At 34.8% G+C, this 11,073-nt stretch overlaps 1 non-coding gene across 1 annotated transcript; it reads left to right on the plus strand.

Annotated features, from left to right (window-relative positions):
• The first annotated feature begins 2,208 nt into the window (after positions 1-2,208).
• Positions 2,209-2,315, plus strand: LOC141709208 (small nucleolar RNA R71). Its single transcript, XR_012569797.1, has one exon. It is a non-coding gene; the product is annotated as a small nucleolar RNA R71 (small nucleolar RNA).
• Positions 2,316-11,073: the final 8,758 nt, after the last annotated feature.

An 11,073-nucleotide genomic window follows, 5' to 3' on the forward strand; every position in this document is an offset into this window, starting at 1 on the left:
GATACCTCCTTTTTTAGGCACATATTATACGGGGCTATCCCAAGAACTGTCAGAAATAGGATAAATGATGCCTGCATCCAGCCATTTCAAAATTTCTTTCTTCACCACCTCCTTCATGATAGGATTAAGTCTGCGCTGCTGCTCAACAGTTGTCTTACTACCCTCCTCTAGCAGAATCTTATGCATACAATATGAAGGGATGATCCCTTTGATGTCTGCTATGGTCCATCCAATAGCTGATTTGAATTCTCTCAAAATCCTTAAGAGCTTGTCTTCCTCACTACCTGAAAGGCCAAATGCAATAATAACAGGTAAAGTAGATGCATCACCTAAAAAAGCATACCTCAAGTGTTCAGGTAATGGCTTGAGCTCCAAGGTAGGTGCTTCCTCAATTGATGGTTTGAGCTTTCCTTCAGCATTCTTGAGGTCAGAAGTACCAAGAGATTCAAATGACATGTCCAGCTTTCGCCTCCAGGGAGAAGCATTCAGATATTGTAATTGCTCGTTGCCATCTTCATCATCACTGTCAAAATCCCCCACTAAGGCCTTTTCTAATACATCAGACAGTAGCATATGATCGAGTTCTGTAGTAACCGCAGAATCAATCGCATCCACTTTTAAGCACTCCTCATCTTCTGTAGGGAATTTCATTGCTTTGAATACATTGAAGGTCACATCCTGATCTTCCACCCGCATAGTAAGTTCACCTTTCTGCACATCTATCAACGTACGGACAGTAGCCAAGAAAGGTCTTCCCAAAATTATGGGAATCTTCTTATCTTCCTCGAAATCCAGAATAACAAAGTCTGCAGGAAAGAAGAGCTTATCCACCTTGACTAGCACATCATCCACTATGCCCCTTAGGTAAGTAATAGAACGATCAGCCAATTGTAGAGACATGTAGGTGGGTTTTGGATCAGGCAAATCCAACTTTTTAAAGATCGACAACGGCATCAGATTGATGCTTGCTCCCAAATCATAAAGCACTTGTCAAACGACAACTTGCCAATGGTGCAAGGAATGGTGAAGCTACCTGGATCTTTAAGCTTTGGAGGTAACTTTTGCTGCAGAACAGCGCTGCATTCTTCCGTTAGAGCAATGGTCTCAAGGTCATCCAGTTTCACCTTCCTTGAAAGAATACTCTTCATAAACTTCGCATAACTAGGCATTTGCTCCAGAGCCTCAGCGAAAGGTATATTGATGTGAAGTTTCTTGAACACCTCCAGAAACTTACTGAAGTGCTTATCCAGCTTTTGTTGTTGTAATCTCTTAGGGAAAGATGGTGGAGGATAGAGCTGTTTCTCCCCTGTATTACCCTCAGACAGAGTGTGTTCAACAGTATTCTTCCTTGGTTCCATCGCTTTCTCCTTTTGCTTAAATTCGTCATCTCTAACTTCAGCTTCTCCTTCTTTTGCCTTTTCAGCATCAGCAACTTTCCCAGACCTTAAGGTAATAGCCTTGACTTGCTCTTTAGCTTCCTTTCTTCCTGGTACTTCTGTGTTACTAGGAAGTGTTCCAGGTTGACGATTGAGCACTGTATTGGCTATTTGACCGATTTGATTTTCCAAGGTCTTGATAGAAACCGCCTGACTCTTGCATAACAGCTTAAGTTCCTCAAAATCAGCACTAGTAGGTGTAGCTGCACTTCCCTGTTGAGGATATGATTGCCTTTGAGCATACTGCTGTGGTTGTTGGAATCCAGGTGGATTAAACTGTTTACTCACACCTTGCTGATATGGTGGCTGAATAGCATTCTGATTATTTCCCCAACTAAAATTTAGATGATTTCTGTTATTAGGATGATAAGTAGCTGGCACAGGCTGTTGTTGTCGCTGATAATTGTTCACATACTGAACAGATTCGTTGACAAAAGAACACTGATCCGTAGCATGAGAACCTGTACAAAGCTCATAGACCATAGCTATTTGATTAACTCCATATATAGCTAGAGAATCAACCTTCATCGACAGCGCTTGGAGCTGCGCTGCAATAGCGGTGGCTGCATCGACTTCCAGAATACCTGCTACCTTCCCAGGCATCATCCTCTGAGTTGGGTTTTGGTGCTCATTTGCAGCCATAGTCTCGATAAGATTATAAGCCTCAGTATAGCTTTTGGCTCACAAGGCGCCTCCAGCTGCTGCATCGAGCATGGGCCGAGATTGGGCCCCCAAACCATTATAGAAACCAGTGATCACCATCCAATCGGGCATTCCATGATGTGGACACTTTCTCAACATTTCCTTGTATCGTTCCCAAGCTTCGCACATAGATTCTATAGGTTGCTGCGCAAACTGAGTAAGAGCATTCCTCATAGCAGCAGTCTTTTCCATCAGATAAAACTTCACCAGAAATTTTTGCGCAAGATCTTGCCAAGTAGTGATGGACCCAGCTAGCTCAGAATGTAACCAGTCCTTAGCTTTGTCCCTCAGTGAGAATGGGAAAAGCCTCAGCTTGATAGCCTCATCAGTCACGCCATTATACTTGAAAGTATTGCAGATCTTGACAAAATTCTTTATATGCATGTTGGGGTCTTCAGTCGCAGCACCTCCAAAAGAAACAAAATTCTGCACCATCTGAATAGTGCCCGGCTTGATCTCAAAGGTGTTAGCTTGAATAGCCGGATGAAGAATGCTTGACTGAATGTAATCAATTTTAGGCCGAGAAAAGTCCATAAGAGCTGGATCGGCCTGAACAATACGATCACCCATGATTACTGGTTCTTTCTGCTCACTTCCTGAATCCAAATCTTCAAAATCTATCTTCTCCGGAATATCAAGAACTTCGTCTGTCTCCTCAGCTGTATCTAAAGTCCTCTTGCGAGTACGAGAACGAGTTTGCATAAGCGCTCGCTAAAGTACCTGAAACACAACCAGAAACAATAAGTAACAAATACGTCCTAATCACTGAGTCCTAACGACCAATGATGGTAAGTACATAAACTAAACAAATACGCCGAGTCCCCGGCAGCGGCGCCAAAAACTTGTTAGGGCGAAAACACGCACTAATAATACACGCAAGTATACGCGTTCGCAAGTAATATAGAATACTTTCTAGTTCATTCCCACAGAGACTCAGACTAATTATTATTCAATTAAACTCACTCACCAATGTATGATTACTTCTCAATGTTAAGACACTAACACTTAGAATTGTTGACTAAATATTAACTACAATTAACTACTTTAATTAATCACTTAATTAACACTTCGAATTAACAATATTAAAACACTCATGAGATCACAACTTCATTACTACTTCCTTCAATAGTTATTGTTATTACCCTTAGCATGCAACAGTGATGATATTAATCGAATAACACGAAACTGATAAAAGCCAACTTTCATTGTACTAATACCATTCTACCAAGCATCCACAATTAATATAAAAGTTGAATAGGAATCAATTATGTCGAGTTCCTATATGTCTACAGAAATTGACAACATAACGATTTAAGCACAAGTTATTCCTTTTGATTATACAGGGCGAATAAAACGGTTATTCTTCGCTGGAAAATTCCTGAGTTTGCTCCGTTTCTTCGCTGTAATCTGCCCCTTTCTTTCCTCTCGCAATGCTGAACACATGCCAAGGCTTAGTCTTGATGATTACTCCTCCGAAATACAACTAATACCCTGAAATGCACAAACACTAGAAAAACGCATCAAATACACAAAATACTTGATTTTAAGACACCAATTTAAGCTATTTTAAGACGTTCTAAGTGGTATAAAATGCCACTTATCAACAATCACTGGAATTGGATATTCATTTTAAATTCTAAAACCATGGTTAGGCTGCTGATCAGTCACGCACTAACCCCGAGCAAATGACATAGCTCTGCTCTATAAACTGGATCCAAGGCACACATTGGCATAATACGACCACGAATCTGGTCTGAACACGGATCTGATCCACATAAAGAAAACTATACAATCTAAAATAATTTAATATGATAAACATTGTAATTCAATAAAACGGAATCATAATTATCATTGATAAGATATTTGTTTCAGAGCATAATACAATTCATGAGTATCACCAAGGTATATCAAGGAATATATGAAGAATGGCTTCAAACCAGTAGAAGAATCAGGTATTAGATGAACAATGGCTCAATGGTTATACAAGGTGTAGATCTTTGATGTTACAAGGTATTGTAGAGTATATAAGTTTCTGTATATCTAAACAATTCTGTTCCATTGTTTGGTATATGGTGTATATATATTTGTGGGGTAGTATCGTAGTTGTATTGCTTAGTATTTGGGTATTTGACAATCAATGGTTCATAATGAATAAGGCTTACGGCTCAAATATTAGATGGTATGATCAGGGTTTAGGGTTAAGTAACTCAACTATCACATGCTAATATTGGGTATAACTCAGGTATATTTAAAGCATTTGTAATATAAAACATGAACATCATGGTATACTTGTAATATATCTCAAGAAGGTTTAAGAACACTTGCCTTACACAAATGATTTCCAACTTCACTTGCACTTGTCTAACAGTTCTACTCAACAACCACTTGTCTTCTTTTTCTATGCCTCACTTCTACTTACTTATCACTTGCTTTCTTTTCTACGTCTCAGTTTTATTTACTGATCACCTACTTTCTATTTCTATGCCTCGTTTACTCTGCTAGGAATCATAAGTATCTATCAATACTTAATCTCAAATTATTCTAATCATCACATAGACGTCATAAGCTTTTATCTACCATTTGTTTTACTCAAATCCGATTTACGGATTAAAAGTTATGACTAAAACCGTCAAATAACGAAGACATAAGCATATAACACATCAATCAGATAACACATGACATATAACGCAAGGTATTCGAGAATTTTTCAAAAAAGATTCGGGGTTAAAATGATTTTTCTAGTATTTAGTACGAATTGTTGAACATTCTTCTGAATTAAAACGGGTACCTGAATCATTTATAATTAAATAATAAGGTTCGAATACCCGAATCTAAATTTAAAATAATTTAATAATAATTACCGAGCCTTGAACATAATTTAAAAAAATATTTTAAAGCTCGAAACTATTTTTCAGAATTTATAAATCAAAAGAAACAATTAAATCTAATTAAATAATTAATTAAAATTAAATAATAACTAATTATATCAATTAATCAAATAATATTTAAATTAACTGACCAATTAAATAATTAATTATTAACTAAAATTTAATTAATTAAATAATTTAGATTTATTTCTGAATTTTAAATCATTAAAAGTATATTTGGAATTAAAATAAATAAATAAAAATAATTTTTAAAAATAATTTATAAAAGGGGTAAAGTGTCAGTTTTCAAAACTTTAGTCGTAAGGTTAAAAGTGTACATTTTCAAAAGTATCAAGGTTGATTGCAAATTTTGAAACTCTGGTGACTTAAGGTTACCATTTTAAAAAACCCAGGGGTCAAATTGAAATTTATCGCCGGTGACCCCCTATCTCCCCGAAAACCGAGAAGCCAGCTTCGAGCTGCAACCAAACTTTTCAGAACTCAACAATGAACTACCAGCAACTTATCTGAACACCCTAACTCTGTAAACATGCAATAAATCAGCCGAAAAATGTTGAAGAAACTCGCCGTCATCGACGAGTCTTTATTTTTCCAATCTGGTCGAAATTAAACTCCTCAAATTGATTAAAAAGCATGAATCAACTTCTGGAGATATCCTGAATGTATTGGTGGTATCAGATTTTACCCAGAATCAATAGAAGAGTTAGTCTTAATTTGAATTAAGAACATTCATACGAAATTCAAACCCTAATTTCTAATTTTCGAGAATCAGACCCAAATTTCTCTATGTATTGAACTCAAAATTCAACATATAATATACCACATTGACCAAAATTACATGATCTACAATGTACAATCATCAAATCACATAAACAACTTCAAAATCAAAAATTTATAATTTAATCATAATTAAATTTGAATTTAATAAAATAAATAGAAAGTTACTTGATATTTCTGCAGTGGTATAGATTTTAGAACTTGATTTTACTCATCAAGAGCTTTCATTCGACTACTTGCACGCCCAAATCGGAGTTCGATAATGCCTTCGAATCCTGTTTGATTAAGAAAAGAACGCGATGAATTCTAGGTTTTTTCTTTGGAAACTATATAATTTTACTGTTTGTTTATGATTATCTTTACGAAATAAGATATTGTATTGTCTATTTACATTTATGGAATATTGGTACTCCATTGGATCATGTCGGATATAAAAATAAAATACTTAATCATTAAGTATTAACAAAATTGATCGAATTCAGTACCGGTTTTTGGATAATTTTCTGAACCAGGCTTTTTGTAAATATAGTCTTGGTCTCAGCGCTCTGTTTACACGAATTAGGAGAAGATAATATAATAGTTTAATCCAAATATCCCATTTTTCGAAGATATGGGTTTTATCGGTTTACCGAAATGAAAATAATATCGTAAAATTTGCGCATAATATCGCATAGGTAAAACCGTACTCCAGATCGAAAGTCAAAATATGAAAAATGCTCAGAATAATCAAAATAGGTTAGAAAATAGTTTTCCCGAGACTTTCGGGTTGTAAAAACGTAAAAATTGTTGACGTTGGACGATTCTCGATTATTCAAAATAATTTATAATTAATTTGAAAAATAATTTATTAAATCCATAAATCCTTTATAAAATCATATATCAACATATAAATTAATTGAAAAATATCAAAATTATCTATACTTTATTTTAGACACATAACAATTTAAATTCTCAAATTTTACCACTTATAACATCCAAAATTAACAGATAATTCACCAAAATTTATATAATAGTCACATAATATTTATTTTATTGACAAAGTATGTAAATAAATGTTATTACAATTATGTTTGTGAATAAATGTTATTTGATATTTATGTTTGTGATAAGGGAGTTTTAAATATTTTTTTAAAAGATTTTATTTGGTAAAAATAAGGATTATTTGGTCCCTCTATATTTTTATAAAATTATCAGAGAATGATCGAAGTGCAAAATTTGTTTTATTACTTTAGAATAGTCCTAGAGAGTTTTTTAAAATGATAGATGGATTTATTCCAGTTATGGATAAAAAAACTAGGTAATATTTATTACACGTATTTTTTGCTACATTTCATGAGTTCAAGGCCTTTAATAGCTGCACTTGTATTTCGTGACTTAATACTGTCCTCACATGCCTGCGTATCTCTGTGTATTTAGAGAATCAAGTCAAAACGTAGTTCTGAATGATGGGGTAAGACCCTTATATAGATGTTGGATGTCCATGAATTGGACTAGGGTTAGGAGACTTGATGAGTAAGTCTCCGTTTTAGAATGGACTTTGGAGTCCTAAGATGTAGGAAGCAGATTCCTTATTTTATTACTCCTATTTTTAGGAATTTTCTGGTATTTTCACTTACTTTTCCGAGATTTTTTCGTGTCTCCAAATATTTTTTGCAAGTTTTCATAATAATTTAGGAATTTCCTTGTGCCAACGGGTATTTTTCATAATTTTTTCTAAGATGTTAGATATATTTGAGATGTCATGTCTTATATGTTTCATTTTTAGTTTTCAGATCTTTACAAACAGGAAATATCAGTACTTACTGGAAGTCATAACTTAAGGATATCAGAACTTAGATTATCAGAAGATTAATATCAGAAGATGGATATCAGAACTTAAGTACGAGAGGACTAACAGTTAAGGAAGGAAACTGATTTACAGGAAAGAAGATCAAGACTAATACAAAAGAAGATATGCATGGAAATAGTTAGAAGATAAGAAGACTTGTATAAGATATCTGATTGATATATTTTAGGAGACATAATTATATTCCATATCAATTAGAATTTATCTTGTAACTGTGTACTATATAAACACAGACATAGGTTTACACTATATGTGTTATCATTATTGAGAAGATCATACATTATAACCTAGGAGCTCTCGTGATCATACATGAGAGAGAACAGTTCCATTGTAATAGAGTTTATTATATCGAATATATTTGTTTACTGTTACTTGTGTTCGAAATCGATTTGATTGTATTATACACTGTATTCAACCCCTTTCTACAGTGTTGTGTGACCTAACCGTTGGTATTAGAGCCTATCTGTTAACACACTTACAGTAAAGATCCAAACAATCATGTTTGAAGAAGCAGAAAATCAAACCAAGCCCACCAAAACTGAAGAAACTAAAAACACTCAAATCCACAGTCGATATGAGACTATTAGGGTTCCCATACTGAGACCTTCTGGGTATCCCATATGGAAAGTGAAGATGGCTATGTTTCTGGAAGCTACTGATCCAGAATACCTTGACAGAATTAATGAAGGACCGCATAAGCCAACCGAGATCTCTGTTGTAGTTGTAGATCAGCCAACAATGACCATACCAAAGGAGAAAATTGAGTATACAGCTGAAGATATCTCATCCATTGCCAAGGATGCAAAGGTAAGGCATTTACTGTATAGTGCCATTGATAATGTCATGTCAGACAGGGTAATTCATTGCAAGACTGCAAAGGAGATATGGGATGCTTTAGAGACAAGATCCCAGGGAACTGATGCAATTAAGAAGAACATGAGGACTATACTCACTCAAGAGTATGAGCACTTTGACTCAAAAGCTGATGAGTCATTAACTCACTTATAAGACAAGTTTGTCAAACTCTTGAATGATCTGTCACTGGTGGACAAGGAATATTATCTTGAAGATTCAAATCTAAAATTCCTTTTAGCTCTTCCTGAAAGTTGGGATTTGAAGTCTACTACTATAAGAGACAACTATGCTCTTGATTATACTACTCTAGAAGAAATTTATGGTTTGCTCAAGACTTATGAACTTGAGATGGATCAAAGAAGCAAGAGATATGGGAGAAAGTCAAGGACAGTTTCTATTAAGGTTGAGGAGGAATCCCCCAAAGTGGCTGTCTCAAAGAAAGGAAAGGAAAAGCTCTCATCACAAAGTCTGATTCAGAATCATCAAGTTCTGATGATGATGATTCAGAAACTAAAAGTTTACCTGAAATAGATGCTGATGAAGAGATGATGAAATTGTGTGCTCTTATGGTGAAGGGTATCACAAAGATAGCCTACAGGAAATTCAGAAGGGGAAAGAAGTTTTTCAAGAAAGGTGGAAGTACTGATAAGAAAGGGTTCCGAAAGTATGAAGGCAAAAGTGCAAAGTCTGACAGAGAGGACAACTCAAATGTCAAATGCTACAATTATGGAGAAAGAGGCCACATATCTCCTGACTGCAAAAAAGGTAAAAGTGACAAAGGCAAGGCACTTGTCACAAAGAAGAAAAGATGGACAGACTCTTCAGATTCTAAAGATGGGGTGAATTTTGGTTTAATGGCAAATGCTAATGGCAGCCCTGAAACTGCTGAATTAAAAGTACCTCAAACAACTTATGCCTTTCATACTGATGATATTACTGAGTTGAGATTATATCTTAAAACCATGTTTATTAGCTACAAAGATCAAACTTTAACATGTGAAAGATTAACTTATGAAAATCTTGCTTTTAAGAAAAGGAATGATTATTTAGAAAAAGAGTTAGTTATTTTCCATCAAACTCAGAAAGAAATAGATGATGCTTTTTATGTTAGAGATGAATTGTTAAAATTGAATAAATCTCAAAAAACTGAGTTAGAAAAAGAAAAAGAGATTATCAGGACTTGGACTAACTCTGGCAGAACAACTCAGAATTTATTAAGTAGTGGAAACTGGAAAGAGGGCTTAGGTTATGGAGATGATAAAAGTGAAAAAGGAATTGAACAAATTGAGCCAATTGTTGTTAAACAAGTTGTTAAGCCAAAGGTAAATCCTGTTAAGTTTGTAGTTAAAATTGTAAAGTCTGATTCTGAAAAGATGAAAGAGACTGTGACAGAAGTTAAGGAGAAGTCAACTTCTGACAAATTAGAACAGGATAAACCAGCTGAAGTCAACATAGGCTTAATGACAAAGAAGCAGCTTAAGCATAAGCTGAAAGAAATAAGGAATGTCAACAAGGTTAAGGCAGCTAGGAAAAATAGGAATGGAAAGGAAGGTGTGAATAAAAGCAATATTTTATATGCCTGTTCCTAATGCTCCTAGAAAGAAATGTTATAACTGTGGAAACTCTAACCATCTTGCTTCTTTTTGCAGGAAGAATAAGAATATAAACTCTTTCACTCCTAAGTCAGGAGTTAGGTTTAAGCCACAAAATCCTTGTTTTCATTGTGGAAGTTTATGGAATTCCATTTATACTTGTAAGGAATATCATTGTTAATACTATGATTATTATCAATTAAAACCTTCTTTGAAGAAAGTTGCTTTAATTCCTTCTAGTGTAAAGTCTGATGCAAAGTCTGATATAAGTTCTGATAAACAGCATGTTAGCATAAACTCTGATATTAAATCTGTTGCAAATGCTAACAAACTTAAAAAGGCCAAAGGATCCAAGCAAGTCTGGGTCATTAAAACTAACCATTAGTGGTCTTTGTGATTGTAGGGCAACAAGGAAAACATCCTAGTACTGGATAGTGGATGTTCAGGACATATGACTGGAAATAAAGCTCTACTCTCAGACTTTGTGGAGAAAGCTGGCCCAAAAGTTTCTTATGGAGATGGCAACATGGGAAAAACTCTAGGATATGGAAATATTAATCTTGGGAATGTCATCATTGAAACAGTAGCTCTTGTCTCAGGATTTAAACACAATCTGCTGAGTGTGAGTCAAATCTGTTGAGTGAAGTTGTAAGCAATTCTACAGGCAAAGTGGTTCTGAAAGGTTACAGGCATGGTAACATTTATGAAGCCAAGCTTTTAACAAGTTATGGTGGTTCTGCAGTATGTTTGTTGAGTAGTGCATCAATTGAAGAAAGCTGGAATTGGCACAAAAGATTCTCTCATTTAAACTTCAACAACATAAATGAGCTTGTAAAGAAAGATCTTGTGAGAGGACTGCCAAAATCAGTATTTGCTCCTGATGGCCTTTGTGATTCATGTCAAAAGGAAAAACAAAGAAAATATTCTTTTAAGAGCAAAACTGAGTCATCAGTTCTTGAGCCTTATCACCTACTGCA

This window comes from Apium graveolens, chromosome 2, assembly GCF_009905375.1.
Source record: "Apium graveolens cultivar Ventura chromosome 2, ASM990537v1, whole genome shotgun sequence".
Classification (NCBI taxonomy): Eukaryota; Viridiplantae; Streptophyta; class Magnoliopsida; order Apiales; family Apiaceae; genus Apium; species Apium graveolens.